General features: G+C 40.1%; 1 long non-coding RNA gene across 1 annotated transcript in view; it reads right to left on the reverse strand.

Annotated features, from left to right (window-relative positions):
- Positions 1-9264: 9264 nt before the first annotated feature.
- The window catches only part of LOC122800783, an 88682-nt gene continuing 71196 nt past the window's right edge, over positions 9265-26750 (reverse strand). The window contains exons 2-3 of the long non-coding RNA XR_006364641.1: positions 22697-22982; positions 9265-10920 (exon numbers count right to left, since the gene is read on the reverse strand). This is a non-coding gene — a long non-coding RNA (uncharacterized LOC122800783). The remainder of the gene's footprint in view (positions 10921-22696; positions 22983-26750) is intronic.

The raw sequence follows: 26750 nt of genomic DNA on the forward strand, positions 1-26750 counted from the left end.
CCACCCAATGTCTTTTATCCAAGACCTGGTGATGTCAGAGACTCTGAGATATTTTGCTAACATCTGAAGCCATGCTTGGTAAGAAAAATGAAATTAAGTATCATTTTGCACTTTCATTGCTTGTTTTGATAATACGGTTAATGTGCTTTTTATTGCTTTTTTTTGCACATCTTCATGTTTAAAACTACATTTTCTAATTGCTGCAAAGGCTGCTGTTCTGCATTTAAATACACTGTGTCTAGTGATTTGTTAGCTAGTTTCAGGCATCTGTTTGTGGTTCCTTAACTTCTGGTCTCCAAACCAGTAATTTTACATTAAGAGGGTCAAAGTCTATACTTGTGTGGCAGCAGAGGGCTTATTTCACCTATCTGAGCTAGGAATAGCTGGTGGAAAGCTTATTGTGTGCTTACCTGATTGACTTTAGGGCATAGTTAGTGTAAAACTTTTTTTTGATCATATATAAGCTTTGTGTTTGCCCAAAGCTGCTCTTCACACAACAGCAGTTAGTGTTGCCTTGTATATACACAATCACCAGAAGTTGAAATTTCCCCATAATGATCACCTCAGAACATTACCTCAGTCCCGCATTACTCACAGAGCAACTATTTTGCTGTACTTAACATATTTAGTTAGGACTATTTAGTTATACTTCACCTTGTCATGGCAGCCAGGACTATCACTGCACATCTGGTTTGGGTGCTGGGCAGCATCGCTGGCTAGGTTAGGTACAGATTACACCAACTAAGCACCCATCCCTCATCCAGTCACAAACACCCTCCACTTCTATCCCTTGTGAAGCACACATTGAGACCTGCAACTATGGATGGACACTTTCCTGCAATCTCTGCATCTAGTTTGTTGGACATGGGCATCCTGAGGCAATGTAACAATTTCCTTATGTACACTGATAACCATTTAATTCTCAAACAGAGAAATACAGTATGTGCGTGACTTAGTTACACTTTGACACTGGAGGTCAGACTCTCACATACAGACACAAAAAGCAACTAACAGGTTGTCAGTGGTTCACACACACCATTCACTGCACCCACAGAGGACTACACACGTAGACCCACATATGCAAAGGTGCTCACATTTAACTTACCCAAACCTTAAAGGCCTCTTAGACACAATCCTCAGGAACTCTGCATGTACACAAACAAGACAATTCAGAACACAACACGTAAAGTCACATTTCATTGTGTCTCAACAACCTAGCCCATAAGGTGAAACACTCCAGAAGCCAATATTCTGGTTGTATGAGATGCCATTGTAAGACACACTGATGTCCCTGTTACCAGGCTGGATAAGAGAAGGTTACAATTAGTTGTCTGTCGGGGCCAGGATCCATCCGATCACACAAACACTCAGGTCAGTTTACCCCTAAATACCAGTATGACTCAATCATAGTCTGTGTGGTTGTGAATGACCTGAGACACACCTCCTTAGACTAAATGAAGAGAGACATGATTGAGCAGTCAGAATATGCATAGCCAAGGATGATGCCACAATACCAACAGAAAATGATTGACTTTAACAATTGGCTTAGCTATTGGTGTCATTCAAATGGGTCCAATACTTCTTAGTCTGGGAGAAAATGGTTGACAGGCCATGCTGCTTTGCCCAGGATGATCTTCACCTGTCACCTCTAGGCTTTTGTATACTGGCCAAAACATTATCCACCCCTGTAGTGCCTTTTTTAGGCATTGCCTAACAGACAAATCTTCCACCATAACAAAAACTACTCAGGATAAGCTGTTTTGCTGCTCAGTGCTAGGAATATCAACAAGAAACTGCACTCCCTAGAAGCTCTCCTCACCCTGGAGAATCTGGCATCAGTGCAGTTACTGAAACATGGTTCAAAGTTACTGGAAGCACTCTGGGAGTGCATGGCTATAATGCCTTTCATACATTCCGACCACCCACTGAACATGAAAGAGCAAACAGCAGAGGTTGTATCTATCTATATAAAGGATAAGATCACCTCAAGGCTGGTCAAACAATATGATATGCTTGAGCTACTTTTTGTCCAAACAACCATGGAAAAAATCCATTGCCATATTGTTGCTAACTACAGTACCCCTGCCATGAACCAGGAAACCCATACATCATACCTGAAGTTACTAGAATCACTTACTATCCAGCCCAATATGATACTCATGGGTGATTTTAACTACCCTCCATTAACGGGGAAGCATACATGACCACTAACATGCAGGCCCAAAGATTTCTTGACTTTGTAAATTCAAAAACCCTGGACCAGATAGTCTGCACTCCCACTAGTGGACTAAATATCAGATATGGTACTCACAAATATGGCAGAGTGCTGCATCTCCCCCCCCCCCCCAGTGTGATATCATCACTGGTAAGATCAGATCACAAAGTGGTCTCCCTTGAAATAAAGGTAAAGCTAGACCCCACACCTAACATCAAAAACTTTAAGAACTTTTCTAAAACAAGTACATCCTATTAAGTGATGATATAGCTAGTTTCCAAGCCCCCCAAATCCAGAAAACACAGAAGCCTATGCAGAGGCATACAAAAAAGCCCTGTATGACCATATAGGCAACTACATATAGTCAGCAGTATCAGACTGAAATAAACCCAGGTCAAACTGTAAAAATAAGCCACCCTGGTGGACCCCTGGTATGAATAGGTTGTACAAGAAAAGGAAGAAAATCCTGTTGGTAAGTAAGACGGACTGTGCACAACAAAGCAAAAAGTCCCTCATTAGTGTAAACAAGTGAATCAGGGAACTAGCCAAGTCTCTAAAAACAGACTTTGAGGTAAAACTAGCCTCCAAAGATATGGATAACCATAAAGCAGTTTTCAGTTATGTCCACAGTCTCAAGGGTAACACCCAACAATGTGTGGAATTAGTTGTAGATGTCATCACCTATACTCAGCCAGAAGATATAGAAAATCCAATGGCCAATAAATTCAGCTCATATTTCACCTTCCCATCACCCCCAGTTCTTCCCAAAGAAATGCCCCCCATCACTTTCCTGCCAATTATAACTAAAGAACAGGTTGCCAATGTGCTCTCTAAAGCTAAAAATATGGCCTCAATGGGGCCTGACGATATACCATGTTGACTCTTAAACAGCTTAAATTAGGATGTATCAGGCCCATTTATTTAACCACAACCTCTGGATCAGCTTTGTCCCAGTAGAGTGAAAGACAGCAACAGTTGTCCCTCTGTATAAAGGGGTCCATCAACTGACCCGGGAAATTACAGAGTCGTATGTTTGACTAACCTTATATGTCATGGAAAGAATAATAATGGACCTGATAAATAATGACATAGGAAACATGCAAGCACCGGACCTGACCCAATTTGGCTTTGTCAAGGGCAGGTTATGCCTACTAAATCTAGTAGACTTCTTTGAGAAAGTCACAAAGGCAATGGATGAGGGTAAAACAGTACACACAACCTACATTAACCTGGCCAAGGCATTTTAACACAAATCCCCTCACAGGTATTATACATAAACTCACAAAATGGGGCATAAATCCCTACTTAACCAGATGGATAGCCAGTTGGCTCATGTGGTTACAGTAGGTGAATCCAGATTATACCTCTCAACATCTTAGAGCAAAACATCTGGACAAAGCCTAAAATGATGGGGGGACAAATAGGGACAGATTTTAAATATTGCTCTTACAAACTTAGAAAGTTGATAGAATAATAGGTTTTGCATTAGCATGAAGTTTCTGAAGGATGTGGAGTCTTAAACGCAAATGTTTGTCATTATTTAATGACTTCAGTCCTCAGCTATTTGCCAGAAAGGAACAGATTTTAGGATGAACACACCAAAGATATGAAGCAAAAATCTGGACAGTTGAGAGGTATGATCCAGATCCAGCAAGAGGCCAGTTACTAGTGGTATGCCACAGGTCTCAGTGCTGGGACCAGTCCTATTTGGAATATACTTCTCTGAACTCAAGGTTAATATGAAAGGCCTTTGAATGACAAAGTTTGCAGATGACTGCAAGCTGGGGCCAGTCATTGAATCACCTAATGATGTAGATGCCCTTCAGGATGGTCTAAATCAGACACATGATTAGTGCCAGACCCATAGTCTAAATCTAAATGTAGAAAAATGCATTATCATACTCCTTGGGAAGTCAGAATTACAACATTAATAGCACACCCCTAAGAGAAGACTCTGGGAGCATTACTCTAGCTCCAACACCCTTGCCCAAAGGTTCCTAGAATTCATAAACTCAAATGCTATAGAACAACTTGTTACCACTCCCACAAGAGGGGAAGACATACTGGACCTGATCATCACCAACATGGGGACTCTGTGCTCCAGACCAGAAGTGTATCCCTTACTGGTAAGATCAGACCATAAACTGATCTCACTGGATATTCACATCCTGACCCCACCCCCTGCCCAGAAAACCACAGTGAAAAACTTCTCTAAAGCAAATTTCACACTCCTCAAAACCGAGGTGGAATCCTTCAAAGCCCCCGGGCCTGTGGAAAATACGGCCCAGACCGCAGAATCCTTTATAAATGCATTCTATGAACACCTTCAGGAATGCATGGATCATGCAATCCCAAATAAAACCAAGACCCAATCCTCCAAAGGCAGACGACCTGTCTGGTGGACCCCAGCCATAAACAAACTATACAATAGAAGGAGGAAGCTACTACATGATAGAGCAAAATCCCAAAAGGAAGGCATCTCTGATCAGTATTAGCAAAAAACTAAGGGCACTCATAAAATTGTCAAAGGCCAGCTTCGAGAGAAAAATTGCACAGGACACTAAGGATAATCACAAGGCTTTCTTTAGTTATGTTAGGAACCTGGGTGGGAATTCCCAGATATGCTCAGAATTAGTCCAAAATGACAAAAAATACACTGATCCCACAGACATTGCCAACATCCTAGCTGACAGGTTCAGCGCAAACTTCTCCCCCCCTCCAATACGGCAAATAGCTATCCCAGCAGAGTGCTGCGGCCTGACATCTCAGATGCTCAGGTGGGAGCCGCCCTCTCCAAAGCAAAAAACACAGCATCAATGGGACCAGACGGTGTCCCAGGCTGCGTCCTACATGAACTCCAAGAAGAGCTAAACCCAAACATAAAACTACTGTTCAATCTCAGCCTTACTACAGGATATGTACCCAAAGAGTGGTGTACAGCAACAGTGGTCCCTCTCCACAAAGGTGGTGCCTCAACGGACCCTGGAAACTATCGCCCATAAGCCTGACTAGCTTGGTCTGCAAAGCTATGGAAAGGATCATCATGGACCTCATAAATAAAGATATTGGGGACCTACAGACACTGGATCCTACCCAGTTTGGCTTTGTTAAGGGCAGATCCTGCCTCTTAAACCTGGTTGACTTCTTTGAAACAGTCACCAAGGCCATTGACGAAGGGAAGGTGGTCCACACAGCCTATCTGGACCTCAAAAAAGCCTTCGATACAATACCCCACTCGGGCATTATAGATAAGCTCACCAGCTTAAATATAAACCCCTATGTCACTAGATGGGTTGCAAACTGGCTCAAGGACAGAACCCACATGGTTAGAATTGCTGGAGCCATGTCAGACTCCAAACCAGTTACAAGTGGCGTCCCACAAGGCTCAGTCCTGGGACCTCTCTTGTTTGGTATATATTTCTCAGAGGTACAGGCCAACACGGAAGGACTGTGGCTGACCAATTTCGCAGATGACTGCAAACTGGGCGTCATAATCGACTCTCCAGCCGACACAAGCATCCTCCAAAAGGGCCTCGTAGAAACAGACAACTGGTGCCAGAGCCATGGCCTCAAGCTAAATGCCAAAAAGTGTATAGTCATCCCCTTTGGCAAAAACAAAGTGCCCACAAATTACCACATAGGTGGTAATCCATTAAGTACAGAAGAAGTAATTAGGGACCTGGGGACCCAAGTTGATAGCAATCTCTCATTTGACAACCACGTGGCCAAAGTGGTTAGAAAAACATTTTATATAGCCCACCTAATCATGAAGGGATTCACATCTAGATTACGGGAGGTCATCGTGCCTCTTTACTCATCCCTCATCAGGCCCATAATTGAGTACAATGCCCCTTTTGGGATGTACCTTACCAAACACCTGCAGCAACTGGAAAGACCCCAAAAGTACCTCACCAAGAGGATCAAAGGCTCAAACAGATGCCATATGCTGCCCGGTTAAAGAAACTCCAGCTCTACTCAGTGGCATACCGCCTGCTCAGAGGTGACCTGTGCCTGACGTATAAGGCCATGTCCAACCCGGAATTAAGGGACATGCTGCACCTCAAAAAATCCAAATCCCATCGAGCTACACGCTCGAGAGACTTGAACCTCAGCACTGAAATAAATAGGACATGCTGGAGGGACAGATTCATAACCCAGAGGCTCCCTTCACTCTGGAATAAAATCCCAGTCCAGGTTAGGCAGAGTCCCTCATTGACTCTTTTCAAGAGGAATCTTGATGAGTGGATGGGAGATCGTAGGTTTACCCAGGTATCACTTCTGTGTCACTGTTAGACAGAGGCACAGTATACTAACCTCGAAAAAGGTCATAGCAAAATTAATTTAAAATGGGTGGCGAAAGCCAAACATACTCTGGCTAGGCTTATAAATGCCCTAGGGCAAATAGCCTAGTATGAACCTATGAACCTATGAACAAATCTTCCACCATAACAAAAACTACTCAGGATAAGCTGTTTTGCTGCTCAGTGCTAGGAATATCAACAAGAAACTGCACTCCCTAGAAGCTCTCCTCACCCTGGAGAATCTGGCATCAGTGCAGTTACTGAAACATGGTTCAAAGTTACTGGAAGCACTCTGGGAGTGCATGGCTATAATGCCTTTCATACATTCAGACCACCCACTGAACATGAAAGAGCAAACAGCAGAGGTGTATCTATCTATATAAAGGATAACATCACCTCAAGGCTGGTCAAACAATATGATATGCTTGAGCTACTTTTTGTCCAAACAACCATGGAAAAAATCCATTGCCTTATTGTTGCTAACTACAGTACCCCTGCCATGAACCAGGAAACCCGTACATCATACCTGAAGTTACTAGAATCATTTACTATCCAGCCCAATACCATACTCATGGGTGATTTTAACTACCCTCCATTAACGGGGAAGCATACATGACCACTAACATGCAGGCCCAAAGATTTCTTGACTTTGTAAATTCAAAAACCCTGGACCAGATAGTCTGCACTCCCACTAGTGGACTAAATATCAGATATGGTACTCACAAATATGGCAGAGTGCTGCACCCCCCCCCCCCCAGTGTGATATCATCACTGGTAAGATCAGATCACAAAGTTGTCTCCCTTGAAATAAAGGTAAAGCTAGACCCCACACCTAACATCAAAAACTTTAAGAACTTTTCTAAAACAAGTACATCCTATTAAGTGATGGCATAGCTAGTTTCCAAGCCCCCCAAATCCAGAAAACACAGAAGCCCATGCAGAGGCATACAAAAAAGCCCTGTATGACCATATAGGCAACTACATATAGTCAGCAGTATCAGACTGAAATAAACCCAGGTCAAACTGTAAAAATAAGCCACCCCGGTGGACCCCTGGTATGAATAGGTTGTACAAGAAAAGGAAGAAAATCCTGTTGGGAAGTAAGACGGACTGTGCACAACAAAGCAAAAAGTCCCTCATTAGTGCAAATAAGTGAATCAGGGAACTAGCCAAGTCTCTAAAAACAGACTTTGAGGTAAAACTAGCCTCCAAAGATATGGATAACCATAAAGCAGTTTTCAGTTATGTCCACAGTCTCAAGGGTAACACCCAACAATGTGTGGAATTAGTTGTAGATGTCATCACCTATACTCAGCCAGAAGATATAGAAAATCCAATGGCCAATAAATTCAGCTCATATTTCACCTTCCCATCACCCCCAGTTCTTCCCAAAGAAATGCCCCCCATCACTTTCCTGCCAATTATAACTAAAGAACAGGTTGCCAATGTGCTCTCTAAAGCTAAAAATATGGCCTCAATGGGGCCTGATGATATACCATGTTGCCTCTTAAACAGCTTAAATTAGGATGTATCAGTCCCATTTATTTAACCACAACCTCTGGATCAGCTTTGTCCCAGTAGAGTGAAAGACAGCAACAGTTATCCCTCTGTATAAAGGGGTCCATCAACTGACCCGGGAAATTACAGAGTCATATGTTTGACTAATCTTATATGTCATGGAAAGAATAATAATGGACCTGATAAATAATGACATAGGAAACATGAAAGCACTGGACCTGACCCAATTTGGCTTTGTCAAGGGCAGGTTATGCCTACTAAATCTAGTGGACTTCTTTGAGAAAGTCACAAAGGCAATGGATGAGGGTAAAACAGTACACACAACCTACATTAACCTGGCCAAGGCATTTGACACAATTCCCCTCACAGGTATTATACAAAAACTCACAAAATGGGGCATAAATCCCTACTTAACCAGATGGATAGCCAGTTGGCTCATGTGGTTACAATAGGTGAATCCAGATTATACCTCTCAACATCTTAGAGCAAAACATCTGGACAAAGCCTAAAATGATGGGGGGACAAATAGGGACAGATTTTAAATATTGCTCTTACAAACTTAGAAAGTTGATAGAATAATAGGTTTTGCATTAGCATGAAGTTTCTGAAGGATGTGGAGTCTTAAACTCAAATGTTTGTCATTATTTAATGACTTCAGTCCTCAGCTATTTGCCAGAAAGGAACAGATTTTAGGATGAACACACCAAAGATATGAAGCAAAAATCTGGACAGTCTCTGTGCAGTTGAGAGGTATGATCCAGATCCAGCAAGAGGCCAGTTACTAGTGGTATGCCACAGGTCTCAGTGCTGGGACCAGTCCTATTTGGAATATACTTCTCTGAACTCAAGGTTAATATGAAAGGCCTTTGAATGACAAAGTTTGCAGATGACTGCAAGCTGGGGCCAGTCATTGAATCACCTAATGATGTAGATGTCCTTCAGGATGGTCTAAATCAGACACATGATTGGTGCCAGACCCATAGTCTAAATCTAAATGTAGAAAAATGCATTATCATACTCCTTGGGAAGTCAGAATTACAACATTAATAGCACACCCCTAAGAGAAGACTCTGTGGTGAGAGATCTAGGTACACAGATAAAGTGTAGCCTGAACTTTGACTGCCATTATGTCCACAGTGATGAGGAAGTCCTTCTGTGTGGCACAATTTATAAGTAAAGGTATGTCATCTAGATCCAAGGAAATTATAGTCCCATTGTACTCAGCCTCCTTAGACCAATAATTGAGTACAACGTGTCATTTGGCATGTACTTGACTAGGCACATACAACAGCTGTAGTGACCTCAGAAGTTCCTCAAAAAGAAAATACAGGGTGTTAACAACATGCCCTATGTGGATAGACTGTGAATGGACTAAATTCCCTATCCCTTTACTCTGTCGCCTAACAACTATTAAGGGATGATCCATGCATGACCTGCAAGGCACGCACAAATCCAGCTGTGATGCAGCTGCTACACATCTGCAAGACAAGCAGCATGAGGGTCACTAAATCTAGGGATCTAAGCTTAGACAGTGACTCAGGCAAAACATACTGGAGAGACAGATATGTGTCTCAGAGATTGCCCCTTCTTTGGAAAAGTCTTTCTATTCACGTTAAGCAGAACCCTTCCCTGGCTCTCTTCAAATGCAGTTTGGACAACAGATGGGAAAGTGTAAATTCACACCTGGTGTAGTGCCTATGTCCCCTTATAGACAGGGGCAATCTGTAAAATACTCAAGGCAGTAGCATAAACCTATGCCATCGTCTTGTCCCTAAGGGCCATATATTGGGTAAAAGTAAGTTATATTGGCAAGGTTTGTAAAGCTTTGTAAGCTGTAAGCCTATTAATCTCCTATGAACTTATGAACCTTTGAAATGTGCAGTGCATCATGGGTAACAGATAACATCACAACATACTTACATCCAGAACTGAATCAAATGTATGGGTCACATCTGTACGGTATACTGCACCATATGGCAGCATTATCTTACATAGGCCATGTTGTATGTATATAACAGATGTATAAACATTTTGTTGTCAATGCAATGAACCAAGCAATATCACACTGACACATGTAGAAGCAATACTGAAAAGGAGATATCCATGTTTGTCATATATTCAGCCTGCCTGTGCCTGCAATTAGTCCATTTACACTACTGCAGTACTGCATTTAAGAAATATAATTACATAATTAAATATGGAATAAGGAGTAATATAAGCCCATTAAGAAATTACAATGATGAGTGCCATGTGAACCAGTAACAGGAAACTGTGTTAGATAGTGTTGTAACAGACTTGTGCATCTACATATTGGTGTTAGAGTGGAACTCAAGCGATAAACCCCTGCCAATATCAATGATACTGTGACACTGCAGATACACATTCAATGCATGAATTAAGCTGGGAACCACTATCATAAATACAAGTTACTTACTGTATGCTATTGTCAGCAGTCACCATCAGTATAGCGATCACACACAACTAATATATAAGATTTTCAAAACAAACACTCTGTGCAAGTATAACAAAGCTGACTATCATTTTGGCTGTCAGTGAACAGCCTATAACCAGAAAATAACCCATTAATATTGGAAGGACTTGTATACATGCAGTTTTCAGAAAAATAATTGCTCAGCAAAAGGTATACACAATACGTTAACAATTACAATATATGCCTTGTGGATGCATGATGGGAATCTTGAAATTTACATTGCATGGATAACATCTGAATAGCATTCACATACAGGAGATGGATACATAACGATGGTCCTACAGGGCATAAATAAGGCTGAAGATAATAATGTTCATCTCTCCCCCTTCATTGATCCTGCAGCCTGTGCATATGTTCAATCCACAAGGCTCTGTTATGGGCATGGTCCTCACCACCTGTAGGAATAACGGGAGAAAAAAGATTACGTTAAGATATGTCAGTTCAGAATTTATCCTTAGTAAAGTAATTACATTACCCAGCAGTGTTATACAATTGTAGGTCACAATTTGCATACAGAATTATTTACATCAGAGTGCAACTGTATCACACATACTAGGAGAACTGAATAGAAGCAACTGGTAGCTGGATTCAAGCCTACAGCATTCACCAAAATCCAGAACCATACCTCCCTAGCTACCTGTCCTTTGCTATGAGAGATGAAGTTAATGGAATTCTAATACCTGTCATCTATGACTATGCAGTTGAAACACGACATGCCATGTGTCCCTGAGTACACATTAATAATGATATATGAGGTGACTTTTGGATAACATGTGAGACAGTCCCAGTGTATCATCCAAAGAATGATGGGATCTGCACTGAGTACATTTTTAAATATTAAACAAGGCCAGTGCTATATGCACATCAATGTTAGAAGGATGAGCTTTGCAATTTTAGTATATATCCCCCAGGACTACATGCAATGTTTATATACTGTCACATACCATACAGCATATAAAGGACAAATGCTGCATAAGTGGACAATAGTATAAGTACTCATAAAATAACAATGCAGCCATATGTCTTGACAGATGTACAAATATATGGTGAAAATCAAATATAAACATACACATTATCCTATGAAATATGGACACGGCAACAAGTACACATCCGTACAATAAGGCAATAATGTAAGCCATCAATGAAAATAAACCTACAGAAGTTGCAAGTGAAAAAAAATAGCCTGTCTCTCAGGCAAACACATAGCTGTACATTACAAGACTTAAATGTCTGATAGGGAGTCAAACCCACTAAAACAAGATAATATGGATTGTGATGTGTGAATACAACACACAATCAAATGGAATGCATGTTCCGCTGCAGTGTTTCAAACATTTCCTAGCATGGGTAAATATCAGTGTATGCCACTATTAATTAAGCAATCAGTCGCACACCTAGGGTTGGGTGAGATGGGCAGCTGCCCAGGCGCAAAGTGTTGGGGGACCGAGATCAGCTGATTCCGATGTCTCTTTAAAGCAATACCGGCTTTTAAAAGTTGGTATCGCATCTGCAGTCAAACCTTAGCACTGTAGCACACTGTGTGTGTGGTCTAAACTGTAGCAATTGCTTGCTACACTGTAGAAAGTAGCTTGCTACAGTTTAAAAGTAAAAAATGCCTTTTTTTAAACTAAAACAAGAGCACCACAGCGTATTGTGTAGGCAAAGTATAAGCTGTAGCAACTGATTGATACATTTGTAGCAATCAGTTTGCTACAGTTCAAAAAGAAGAATTTTTAAAAATTAAAACGTGAGCACTGTAGAGCTCCATGTAGGCAGGGTTTAAGCTATACCAACTGTTTGCTACATTTCTGGTAAAAAGTTTGCTACAGATTAAAAGAAGAAATTATTATTTTTTATATAAAAGATGCTGAAGTAGTGTTGGGTACTGGGCACAGAAACAGGACCTGAATGGCTGAGGCTGGAGGGATGGGGGTGTGTCATGCATGTATCTGACTACCTGGATGGTGAGCCAGTGGAAGGAAAGTCCTTTTTTTTTTGTTCTTCAATGAAGAGCTCGGGGGGGGGGGGGTAGGAATAGATCTAACTGTAATAAGCGCATCATTTACAATGTAACAAGTGATTGGCTTATTTCAGTTAAATGTTTTTTATTTTTTGCTCTGGGGGAAAGGGTGCTGGTTCATAGTACTGTCTGCAGTCAATATATAATGCTGAGCATACATATTTTTTGGATGTTCTGTACAAGTTGCAATAGGAACACAAGGTGATAAATGATAAATACATAAATGGTAGATCTAGATCAAGGGAGGTCATAGTCTGCAGAAGCTGGAGAGGCCACAATTTGATGAATATGCTTCACCAAAAATCTAGATCTGTCAGATTCATCACCCAAAGACTCCCTATGCTGTGCTGGCCTTGTTCAAGATAAATCTTGACCAATGGATGGGAGATGGATTACCTCAGTGTCACTGCTCAACAGAGAGCAAAAGCAAATAATAGGGTATAATTCCAAATATGAACCTATGAACCTATGGTGTGGAAATCTAGAAATATTGCAGATAATGAAGGAATGCATAGTCATCCATAGCATAAAAGAATCTTGTACTATAACACAGACATTATTTCACATAGGGTACAAGTAAGATATGTTGCAGTGTCATACCTCTCAACCTCTTAGAGAAAGAAATCTGAACAAGGCCTAAAATAATGAGGGGACAAAGGTCCAACAATAGAGACTATTTTAAATATTGCTGTTATAAACTTAGAAAATTGCTAGAACAGCAGGATTTGTATTGGTGTGCAGTTTCTGAAAGATATGAAGTCTGAAACTCAAATATATATAATTATTTAATGACTTCAATTCTTATTGATTTGTTCGAAAACCACAAATTTTATGAGGACCAGATGAAAAATATGAGGCAAAAATCTGGACATTCTGCTAAAATCAGGACACTTGAGAGGTATGCTCAATGTTACAAAAAGACAGGAATTAAAAGACAATAGTGGGGTTCAAACCCAAAGCAACATAGCAGTTAGAAGAGTGCAGTTCATGGCAAAAGCCAAAAGTGCTAAACCACCAACTATGCCACATGTAGTGATCACATTCCTACATTTGGTGTATATTCGATTTGAGTACAGATTACGCCCTGAGTCAGTACACATGATCATATCAACCAAAGAGAATCAAAATGTTTTGTCCCTGCATTTTGTGTATATCAAGGAATTAGTGGGATTTGAAACTACGAAAAATCCACCTCCATATCCACTGCTACATTCTCAGCCAGTTGAGCTAATGCACATCACAGTACTTGTCATGGCTGAACAGCTTCGGTGAATGACTAACAGTTTCAATGGGATTTGCAGAATACTTGCATTCTTCCATACGGCCTGATTGAGTAAAGCTCACAGTCTCTGGTACATTATGCCGATATCAGTGCAAAACTTGCAGATAACATAATATGTAAATGTATGGCAAGACACTCAGAATAGCTTATTACACACTGGAGTATCACAATATGAATGGCACACAAAACAAATCCACAATTAATCTGTAAGTAATGAGAAATGGTTGTCCAATCACGTTGTGCACTAAGATGATCACAATTCAAGCATTCTGACATTTTGATAAGTATACAGACATTTTTGACAATTCAGACAATTCTGAATGGAGACCTGCATACAGCACGGAATGGGATTTTTCCCTTTTCCTCACTGTAGTGCGATCTTGGAGTTGGTATATTTAATTAGTGGGGCATGGGGGGTGCAGGGGGGCTTGCCCCATGCAGAAACATTTTATCTGTTGTTGTTTTTTTGTTGGGTTTGTTTCAGAATTTCGAACTTCTGAAACCTCGGTCATATGGTCTTGACCATATGAATTTCAAGATTTCAGAAGTTCGACATTCTGAAGTGAATCCATATATACACATACTATATCAAAATACCACATCATTGAATTTTAATTCATTGAGACCAGTTCAATGAAACCTCACTATATTGATAAGACAAATCATTGAGTCCTGTTTCATCGAACCTACTAGCCAAATCTTACAGGATGCTGCAGTCAGAGCAGCTCCTCAACTGACAAACATAATTTAACAAAAAACTATAGCTATGTCAACAGTTATGCAGGGGGGACAAGCCCCCCTGCACCCACCACTCCCCCTGTATATTTAATATATCAACTCCAAGATCGCACTACAGTGGGGTAAGGGTAAATTTTCCGATCCTCACTGTACCACAGTCTCCATTCAAAATGTTAAACAGCAATAAACTTTTTCTTACATACTGTATTGCAATGCAGGAACTGCTCTTACAACTGCAGAGCGATCATCCATAATTGACTGCTATAGCAAAGGTATTAAAAATTGTAAGAAAAGTTACATCTTTTTGAGTAGTATCTATTTATTTTCACAATCCTTTCTGGGAATATCTGCAAGAGTAGGTTCAATGAAATGGGACTTGATGATTTGCATTGTCGATATAGTGGGGTTTCAATGATCTGGTCTTGATGAATTAAAAATTGACAATGTGGTATTTCGAAATAGTGAAGTAGACCCACACAAACCCATATATATATATATAATATATATATATATATATATATATATATATATATATATATATATATATATATATATATATATAATACACACACACACACATATATATATATATATATATATATATATAGAAAGAGAGAGAGAGAGAGATAAAATACAGAATCTGTCTATCAACAACTAAGGAATGTAACTGACTCTGTTGTGATACTAAAAAGCAAAAAAAATGCCAACTATCCCAATGTAAGCTGCATAGCATTCATAACATACATTTTCAGGAATAGACCCAAAACCCATCACAGACAACTATGGATATCTGTGTAACACATGTATTAATAAAACTGGTGGCTTGGACTTAACAGATTTTGACAGAATCTGTAAATTTCTTAATAAAAAATAAAAGGCAAAGGGCATTCATGGCCACATCACAATAACTAGTATTTGCTAACAATGGGTTTGGGACTTGTGTGGGCTACCAAAGTAACACACAAACCCAAGGAGGTAGAAAAGAAGTTGTAGGGTATGGGTGAAGAAGAGGTTCACACAAGAGGAATGTTAGAATAGGAAAATGTGAGGGAAAGTCAGAAAGGCATGGGCCTTTTTTTGGTGGGAATAGGCCCCATTTTTTTTAAGAATAGAAGGAAAGGTAAACAGGGAGATAGGAGGAGAAGGCTATCACATCAGTTATACCCATAGAACAAATAGCACAACACAAGACAGACAAAGACTGGAAAACCCCCCCAGTAAGGACAGGTAAGTTATATAAATGGCATACTGCACAACGTGGGCAATGGAAAGTTGACAAACGTGGTGACGGTTACCAGCCATCGTAAAATGCAGAAAAAACATAACTACCTATGCACTATCACATTATGATATGTTGCAAACTGTGTGGCAGTCATACCTGGATTGTATTATCAATGGTAGATGTGTGTTCTAAGGTAATAAAGCAGGATCACATTACACATTGAATAAATATACACATATGCAATTAGTCCATCAGCAGTGCAGGTGTAAGCCAATCAACATCACAGATGAGCAAAATGCAGGTCAAACAATACTAGATAACTCCAGGAAAGGACAGAACCAAACCTACAATAATGCATGTGAAAGGAGAATAACCAAGCACAGTGCCAAACAAAAGTACTGCAGAAGAGCAATGAAGGCTGGTACATACACAATTAGGTGTACACAACCCAAACAAATGTCTAATGAAATGTGTATATGTTACAAAGATATGCCATGTCAAAGGCAACATGCAGGTGTAGATGTGTGTGTATGTATGTCTGTCAGTGGCATAAATGGAATGAACGTGAAAGCAAGGTTGATACACATGCACATACCAATGACGTGTATGTTCAAAAATGTAACAGTACAGTATAATGAATATAGCAGGTTGTGCACATGGATATGAAAAAACTACAGCGGGTAGCACACAAGTATAATGAGAACTAGGATGTATTGTAGGTGTTAGCCAACAACTAGTGAGCACATGTCCTGCATTGTAAAATGGCCATACATGTAGCACATGTTCACTCTGTCAAATGAATACATAGCAATGGACATTATCTGCAACAAAGGCAAACATGTCTGCAAAAAATTATAGTGAAATATGAAGGTGAGAGAGAGGTGGACAACCTGGGCCCACATCAGGGTAAAGCAGGACAAGGCAAATACATGTGTATAGCAGACAGGGTGCTGTAGAAGCCAAACAAAAATACATTTAACCAAATGGAGAATGTATGTCAAATGGCCAGATTGATTGCTGATGTCCACAGAACTGGACATGTATAAAACACACGTATACAGTAATGTGCAATCATATGACATCAACACGCATAGGTAAGCAAGCTAAAAATTACAAGCACATACACATATACTATCATGCAAATGTCGAATAAAGAAATGCAGGTGTATGTCAACCACCCTGCTCATTACGGAGGAGAAGACACTCTTGTGAGAATCATTACAGCAAATCAGCAGTAACTCAGTAAATGCCCACATGTCAAAGTTACATTTATGTGTCATTATGTATCTGACTATGTGCACACACATGCATTCAGTTAATGTGTACAACTGTTTGCGGAAGGTGTAAACTGATGTTAGTATGTAATGGATGTGGAAATTCTACATACAACTAATGGCATAATTTACTCTTGAAGAATGTGTTATCTGTAACACTGTGTATAGATTAATGCTACATAGCTATTTGATGCAACCAGAAAAGGAGGACTGCACATACACAGGATATACCTGTATATTATCCCACATGGTATTAGTACTGCCAACCTATGACACACAGCACCACATCATGCCAGTGGGACATCATGACAACTGTCATCCAAACCACACAGAAATGTCATGTCTGTCTGTTGCACATACCTGATATGGCAAAACACAATTCTGAGACATACCATACTGTTAGTGATGAAGTACGGACAGCATATGTTGTCTGTCAGTCCCCCCAGTAAAACACATATTTACAGGCTACCTCTTGCAGCACTAGCTGCAGGTTAACTGCAAAAATGCATGGACAGTTGAATGTGGGAGGAAATTGTAATGTGTTAATGTGTATCATACATATATTGAAATAAAAGTATATGTCACATGGCAATAACACATAAGCATGACAGATACATGGTATGCATACCCAAGCATGTGTATACAGTCCAATCAATGAAATGGAAATCACCATGTTGGAAGCATTACACAAGCAGAGCACACAGACAATAATTACAGACCAGTGGGACCAGGCTGATGGGGCTTAGACTCTTGAATACCTCACAAGCTATCACCCTGAATGAATCCCACATAGCCCATGCCATATCCTCAAAGAAGGATCCCATCATGTCCCTCATGTGAGTTCTGAACACATTGGTCATGACCTCCTGGATCTCCTCCTGATAACTGTCTTGAGTCTGGTCATGTTGTCATCATCTCCTCTAGGGTGCAGGCATGATGGCTTGCACAGGGCCAGGTTCAGGTTCCTCAGCATTGTCATCATCATCATTATCACCATCATCCTCGGAAGATGCTGGCAGCGGCTTGACATGCACTTGTCAACGCCTTCTGATTAGAGAATGTCCATGAGTCCTATGTTCTGATGATTAAGATTAATCAAGATTAATTGCATTGAACAACAGAAAAGCAAAGCAAATGTCTATCACACAGAACATTCCCATGATTATCATAGCACTACAGAATATGATTATAATGACAATTTACAAAGGGACTGACACACAACCATTATGGACAGAGTTACCTCATAAATGCATGACCCTATATGCCCTATTCATAAACAAGATGTCAGTATTCCTTTTTAAAAAATTCTATAGGCTTGGACACACCCACCTGGGTCATTTGCTTTGTAAGAATGTACACATGCTCAAATCAAGAGATTATACTGCCTGCTTTCAATGATTTGTATAAACAGCCATAAACTGTCATTGTTAAAATGAGGAGAAAGTGATATAATAATATTATGGACAATAGGCAAGCAATATGACAAACATCTGAGACAGGCAGCATGATAATTGGCTGAACATACATCAGTACAATAACTACAATAGTAAAAGCAGTGCTATATGTTTAATCACCACAGTTGGTGACATATGAGAATCTAATATGACATTGCCATTGCCATATGGTGACATATGAGAATCTAATATGACATTGCCATTGCCATATTGTGACATATGAGAATCTAATATGACATTGCCACTGACATTGCAAACATCTTGTCTGATAGGTTCAGTGCAAATTTCTCCCCCCCCCACCACCTACAGAGCCTATTACTATTCCAGGGGATTGTGTAACTCCAATTATTACTGATACGTTGGTTAATAAGGCTCTATCTAAAGCTAAAAACACTGCCTCCATGGGACCAGATGGTGTTCCGGGCTGTGTCATACGCGAGCTCCAAAATGAATTATCCCCACATCTGAATACCCTGTTCAGTCTCAGCCTCTCGACAGGATATGTGCCCATAGAATGGTGCACAGCAACGGTGGTTCCGCTGCACAAGGGTGGGCTCACAACCGACCCTGGGAGCTACTGACCAATAAGCCTGACCAGTCTGATCTGTAAGGCAATGGAGCGAATCATTATGGAACTCATAAATGGAGAGATTGGGAACCTCCAAACACTTGACTCCACACAGTTCGGCTTCGTCAAGGGCAGATCATGCCTCCTGAACCTGGTGGACTTCTTTGAGACAGTTACTCAGGCTATAGATAAGGGAAAGGAGGTACACACAGCTTACCTTGACCTTGCTAAAGCATTTGACACCATTCCCCATTTGGGTATTATTGATAAACTCACCAACCTGGGCATAAACCCTTATGTCACAAGATGGATCGCAAACTGGCTTTCAGACAGATCCCACAAAGTAAGAGTAGCGGGATCTATCTCCGAATCCAGACCAGTAACGAGCGGTGTGCCTCAGGGCTCTGTCCTGGGGCCCCTCCTATTTGGCATATACTTCTCAGAAGTACAGGCAAGCACTGAAGGGCTGTGGCTGAACAAGTTTGTGGATGACTGCAAACTGGGTGCTATAATAGAGTCTCCAGCTGACATGGATATCCTCCAGAAGGGCCTTAATGAGACTGATGCATGGTGTCAAAGCCATAGTCTCAAGCTAAATGCTAAAAAATCCATAGTAATCCCCTTTGGAAAAACAGAGTACCCGCGAACTACCACATAGGAGGTAACCCCTGAAATCTGAAGAAGTAATAAGGGATCTAGAGACCCAAGTAGATAGTCAGCTTTCCTTTGATTACCATGTTGCCAAGGTGGTTAGAAAATCCTTCTGTGTGACCCATCTGATCACGAAAGGGTTTGCATCAAGATCTAAGGATGTAGTGGTGCCCCTCTACTCTTCCCTCATCAGAATCATTATTGAGTACAATGCACCAACTGGAATTTACCTGGCTTGGCATCTCCAGCAGCTGGAGAGACCACAGAGGTACCTCACTAAGAGGATTACTGGCCTCAAACAGTTGCCCTATGCAGCACATTTGAAAAAACTAAGGCTTTTCTCTGTTGCATACTGCTTTCTCAGAGGCGATCTCTGTCTGACATACAGAGCCATGTCCAACCCAGAACTGTTGAACATGCTCCATCTTAGCAAAACAAAATCTACTTGAGCTAAATGCTCTAGGGATATAAACCTCAGCACAACAATGAAGAGAACATGCTGGAGGGATAGATTCCCTTCGCAAAGACTTCCCTTGCTATGGAACAAGGTCCCGATTTACATAAGACAGAGCCCCTCACTATCACTCTTCAAGAGGAACCTTGACGAGTGGATGGGTGACAGAAAGTTCACACCAGGGATCATACCAACAGCTCTACTAGATAGGGGCCAAGGGTACTAGCTGCTAGATCAAGGGCCTAGGGAACTAACCAAAGGGGCCGTGAATACCGCACAATGTGGCTGGGCTACTATATGCCTTTGGGCAGATAGCCCAGTACCTACCTATGAACCTATGACCCTATATATCTGTTACTAATAGTATTGTATGTGTACAACTGTATGGATTATCTTCCAAAAAGTATTAGAAATTAGTAGCCTGAAAAAATCAAAATATTACAAATATGCTTACTGATAATGAACTGCTGCACACAAGTGTCTATCTGCACAAGTGTCAGTAAACCAAAGCTATAACTGTGTTTCTACTAAAAACACCCAAGGGGTTGGAGGCAGATGCAATACCAGTGATGACCTGTAGGATGTGCTCAATATGAACTGCTGCAATTAAATGTCTACTTGCACAAGTGTCAGTAAACCTATGCTATAACTGTGTTTTCTACAAAACCACCCAAAATGCTGAAAGCAGATGCAATACCAATGCTAAAACGAAGGACATGCCATATAGTCAACAAACAGCAATGCCAGCACTGATATAGCAGATACCCATTCACTATGTGATAAGGCAAGCAATACAGATCAATTACTGGATCACACAAACATAAACACAAATGTACAAAAACTTCATAAGAAGCTATCAAAGCACTTAAACTCATAAGCAAAACACTCCTGTTCCAATACGTGTGACTGATATACCAACCCAACTTTTATTTGGTTTGTGGAGTGCAATTCAAAAATGTGTGTTGAAGCAATGTCTCAATGGTACATGAAAGTTCAACATTTTTAGATTTCAGACACAGTTGTAAACACAGCTATCATATGATGATTTCACTTACCTTACTGATGCATGATGGGTATTGAAGCATTCTAATTAATGTACATATTATTGTGAAAAATACAGGCCTGTAAACAGGGAAAGAGGCATTTCCTTTTATAAAACAGGAAAAATAATCAACATACCTCTATCCCTCTGCTACTCCTCAAGCCTGTGCATCCACTTGATGCACATGGATGTGTTTCTGCTACAATAGCACTTTTACAAAGTATACAATGTTAACCAAAGAATTGCTCAGACATATAACAGTATTTAGCAAGCTTTAATGACCCTGCTGTTAAACAGCTGATGTTAACAGAACATTATGGGTCACAGATATGATTGTGTTAATTCAATGAATAATGGATGCTCAAAATATACTATAATATCATTAAGTGGAATATGCTGCTCTAAATAAATGCTATGGGTAAATTAAAGCAAGTTAATAGTGTCAGATATGTGTCCCCTCTCTGAAGTTGAGCACTCAGCATGCCAAAATGTAGGTATGTTGGCCTGTTTTCTTAAAAGCCACAATAAGAGCCAGCACCACGTTGTTACAAAGTTGATGTTATTAGAGTGTTATGGATTATGGGCATATTCATAGAACATTTGACAACTAATGTACTTATTCATAAACATGCACACAGAAATGTTAGTATCAAATTTTGGAATATGCTTCTGCAAAGAAATGCTTTGCATGAATTAAGCCAAGATAATAATTATAGATGTAAGTTTCACTTGTGTGGATTGGAACCCACAGCATGCCAAAATTTCTACCTACAGGCTGGTTGCTTTACAGACCAGGCTAACAGTCAGCAGGAGTTTCATTTTAGAGAACAGGTACTGCAGGTGTTTATTAAAAGTGCAGTAGGGAATGGATGAATATAGAAACTGCAAAAATGTATTGGACATTTTATTTAAAGAAATGACAGCTATCAACACATAACTGAAAACATATGTGTAAGCAGTCGGATAGGTATTACTTTTTATAGCTTAAATAAACGTGTCTGTGTACTTTCTTAGAAGAAATGAATTAATGAAGTCATGTATGTGTTTTTATTCCAACATATAGCAGTACAGTAGGCAATACTACACCGTTATACAGTGCAGTGCGTGAGACTGTGGTACCATAATGGAAAACTACGAAGTGCACAGTCATCATGGCCTAGTGATTAATGTGCACAGTAATTATGTCATTAGATGCAAAACATATGTACACCTACAAAGGTCATAATTATGGATATTATACACATTATTAAATAAATTAACAACATGGGAATCAAACACTCAGTTAATAGGACAATATTTACCAAATCCACTTATTTGTCCTCATGAGTTAATTGCCACAGGAGCTACTAAATAATTATAAAAACATCTATGTGATATAGATTGGATAGAAATATCTGAAAAATCTGTAGGAATGCTCAGATATGTGTAGAGTATAAACAGTAGGGATCTACAGGCTTTCTCAGCACCTCAGCAACCCTTGTTTAAAGCTCCTCCACATTTCTCTGATGCAGGTCATCATAGTGGTGGTGATCTTGCACTCCAGTGTGGTAGACCCTGTCTTCCTTTGGTATTCCTTGTGATTCCAGTTCCATACGTCTGTCATGGTGAAGTTCCTAGGTCTGGCTCTCATCTTCTGCTCTAATTCAGTGTGCACAGTCAACACCTGGGTCATCTCCTCATTGGTCCAGTTGGGCACACAGACAAATCTCAGCCTCCTCGAAGTAGCCATCACAGTCCTCAACTTGATGGAGTCTGGGAAATACAAACACAGAGAAATGCTCACAAAGGTGCCATTCATTTTGCAGTTAGCAGTGGTCTGAGTAGTGAATGTATTAAAATTAATATTTAAAAGAGGTGCTGATGTCATGTTATCAGATCATTGGAAGATAATGGGCACATGCCACACATGGTACTGTTTATGAATATCTATTGAGTGTTTAGGTAGTACATCTGGGTGTTATGGTTCATGAAGCCAGTTTATGCAGAGGTGTATGAATAGGATTCCAAAAACTTGTATTTTAATGAGCCTCATTAATTCTGTATCCACAAATGGTACTTAAAAGTGGATGCACATAAGGTGTACTTTGATTCTGTGATTCTGAATGAGAGGCAAATTGACAATTGGTAGCATTTCTGTTTTGGTGAATAGTAAATTTCTTCTAGTCAGTCATTGTCAAAGGTGCCTATTTCATTTTTATTCAAAATGTTATCTTTAACAGAAGTTGTTATAAGCTACTGGAGTAATGTGGCATTGAACTTTATGTATATAGGTGTTGCTGTTTTAAATAATTGATTTCAGTCTCGTATGTGGTTGTACAGACAGACTTTTATTGTAAAAGTTAACAGTATATGAAGGCTGATTTATTGATCATCTGTAATTCTTACTGGTAATTCCTTGCACTCTGTGGTGGAACTACAGAAATCTGCAGACTCTGACACTATCCATATCTGGTATGTGATGTTGATATTACAGATATTTCTTAATTCATGTTTCCTAACAAAACTATTAAAAATGTGCTGCTGCTGTTATGGAAATTTCTTCAATGATGTTTCTTAACAAAGGTGTTACCACTACTGGGTCAATATACAAAAGGTCTGTACTGTCTGTGTTCTGCCTATGAATCCTGAAGTATTCTGATGGTTTCCTTAAGTTGTTCAGTTGTCACTTGCTGTAGTATTGTAGTATGAAATAAAAGCAGATTGCTGTGGCGTTATACTGTTGTTTTTGGACCTCCATTTAACATATATATAGTGTCTGGGGTTCTAATCCTGCTCATAAACTGTAAAAATATTACAAGATATGTTGATTTTACAAACGTTATGTATGAAAGCATTGTTGTTACTTTTATATGTCACTTTAGTATTTATCACAGACAGTGTTATACAGACCTTTGCACTGCATACTGCTTATGTTGACATATGCCGTTCACAGAACCAAATGCATAAATGGTCTTACACAGGAATATTATCATGTGCATATCATTGCCTTTCAGATGACCCACCATCCTAGGGTGACAATTTCTCCCTCCGGAAAAAGATTGATGCTCTCCACCAACATGGATGGAGACTCCTAGGCCATTCAGGTGATACAGTTTGGAGAAATGAAATCTGGACTAGCCTCACCAACATGATCAATGCAGTTGGAGGCCTCAACCAATCCCATGAAGCCTGTAGATGAAAATGCTCGGACATGATTCTTTGTGCAGCTAACAGAGTGAGATGTTATGAAAGATCAAGGGATGCCACCAGTGGTGGACCACCATTGACCCCAGATGATCAGGTGGCATCACAATATTTCTGGCAACACTGCATACAGCAAGAGGGGAACAACACATACCCAGGGGTGGGATTGACGTTGGAGTTCCAGACCAAACATGTATGCCTTTCTTTTCATTACATGGCTGGGTATAGAGACAATAACTGCATATTGCTGTAGCATGCATACTCATGTATTGTTGTTTTTGATTTACAGCAGCAGAGTTGACCCATGCGCACATTTACACAGGGTAAGGATGATGAATGTAAATTCAATGATATGTATTGATACAATAAATACAGATAGAGCAGCCCAAACATCATTTGTAATGCTGTTTGCATTAATATTCATAGGTTCATCAGGACTAAACAAGGGATCAGCAGGTGAGTGTCTCCATACTGTCACTGTGACTGCTACCTTGTTACTTCCTCAGCCTCATTTCATGGCATTGCTGTTTACTGACATATTGTTATTTACCTAACATTGAACACTACAGGTACATCCAGTGGAGGCCCAAGCTGTGCAGGTTCAAGTGCAGAAGACTAGGTATGTTACAGCAAAATTGTCATAGCTTGCATCAATGTGTAGCACACGTGATATGTGACATTTATGCCAATATTTGTCAACAAAGGCCCATCTGGTGTACAGTTGCAATGTCCATCATGTGAGTATTTGTAGCCCATGTTATTGTGTTACTTATATCATGGTGTCAGTATTTCAGTATTCTTTTTGCTAAATACATGACTGTGCTGTCTTTCTCTTTACTTTCCCACTGTAGGATCCACAGTACAGCCCAAATCTGCTCCACAGCAGGAGTCTGTCAGTGGTATGTTACTAAGTATGTTTCATACCTACCCTTGCTGTTAATCCTGTAGTTGACCTCCATTAATACTGTATTCTTTCCATTCCTAGGACAGTCTGTATCAATGCCATTGAGTGCACATATAAATGGTATGTGTATGCCACACCTTCCAAATGTTTTAACTGTGTTCACCTGGTTAATGGTGTGAATGATGTGATCATTAATCCTGTTTTTTTTTTCATGCATAGTTGAAGTTCATCCCTCTTCAACAGCACCATTTTCCCATGAGTTGTTGTCAGGTGTGTATTTTTTGTATTCCTCACATATGTCATGTATGTTGGCCTTGTAACCAAATTATATACTTCATGTGTGCAGATTCCAGTGAAACATACATACAGTAGATCTCATGTAAAGTATTATTATTTGTAACATTGCAGTGATATATATATATATATATATATATATATATATATATATATATATATATATATATATATATATATAAAATGTCATATTTCTTTGATAATACCCATCATATGATGCAAGCACATTGTCCTGATCTGTGTCTTTGTATCCTGTAGTGCATCAACTATTTGTATCATCCAACAGATCATGATGTGGTTCAAGATGTGTCTCAGCATGGTGGTACGGCCGGCACACAGGTCCTTGAGATGTTTGGAGAGTCCATCCATGATGTTGCTGCAGCTGTAGTCTTAGATGTGGAGGTCAGCTTGTCTATAGGGTGAAACAGTTGGCCAACAGACCCCAGTTCAGACCACTGCTGATGGCAGTTCCACACAACAACCTAAAACAGGGTAGATGTAGGTGAGCAGATGTGCATCACCAGGTGTCAGAGGGTGTCTGTCTCCTGCTGCAGGCAAATAAATGGTCACAACAACAGCATCAGTCAGACGTCCATGTCACAGATTGTGTGGCACACCAGCTACATATCATGCATGAAGGAGAAGAGTACATACATGGTGAGATTCTGGCTACATTGGCCACTCAGAATGAGATTCTGGTGGTTGTGACATAGTAGGCCAAAATATTGCCTTCTACAGTACTGCAGCAGTGTTGCACTACCAGTAGGATTCTGCGTTCCATGACTGTGCTTAGCAGATTGTAACCTGGGAGAGGCATGCCACCTATCTGCAGAACCACCACTGGCCATTCAGACTCGGTCTGTGGTTCAAACTGCACAGAGTTCAACTGTTGTCACATCTGCTGCGGTTCTGACAGTCACAAGGCCTTCATCTCACAGTCATGCTCCTTCATCTCAACATGGTTTTGTAATCCCTTCCATCTCTTCTGCAGAGCAACTAGGGCAGCATGTGTCTGTACATGGCTGGAGCAGAGCGGACAGTTGTGTGAGATGTCAGCAAAATCTTCCTAGACAACATTAAAGTATGTCTTATAGTGTAGTACACACAGCTGTGTATGACAATCTGAGTGTGTATGCTTA

The sequence above is a fragment of the Protopterus annectens genome, chromosome 4.part1 (assembly GCF_019279795.1).
Source record: "Protopterus annectens isolate FY-2018-M chromosome 4.part1, PAN1.0, whole genome shotgun sequence".
Classification (NCBI taxonomy): domain Eukaryota; kingdom Metazoa; phylum Chordata; order Ceratodontiformes; family Protopteridae; genus Protopterus; species Protopterus annectens.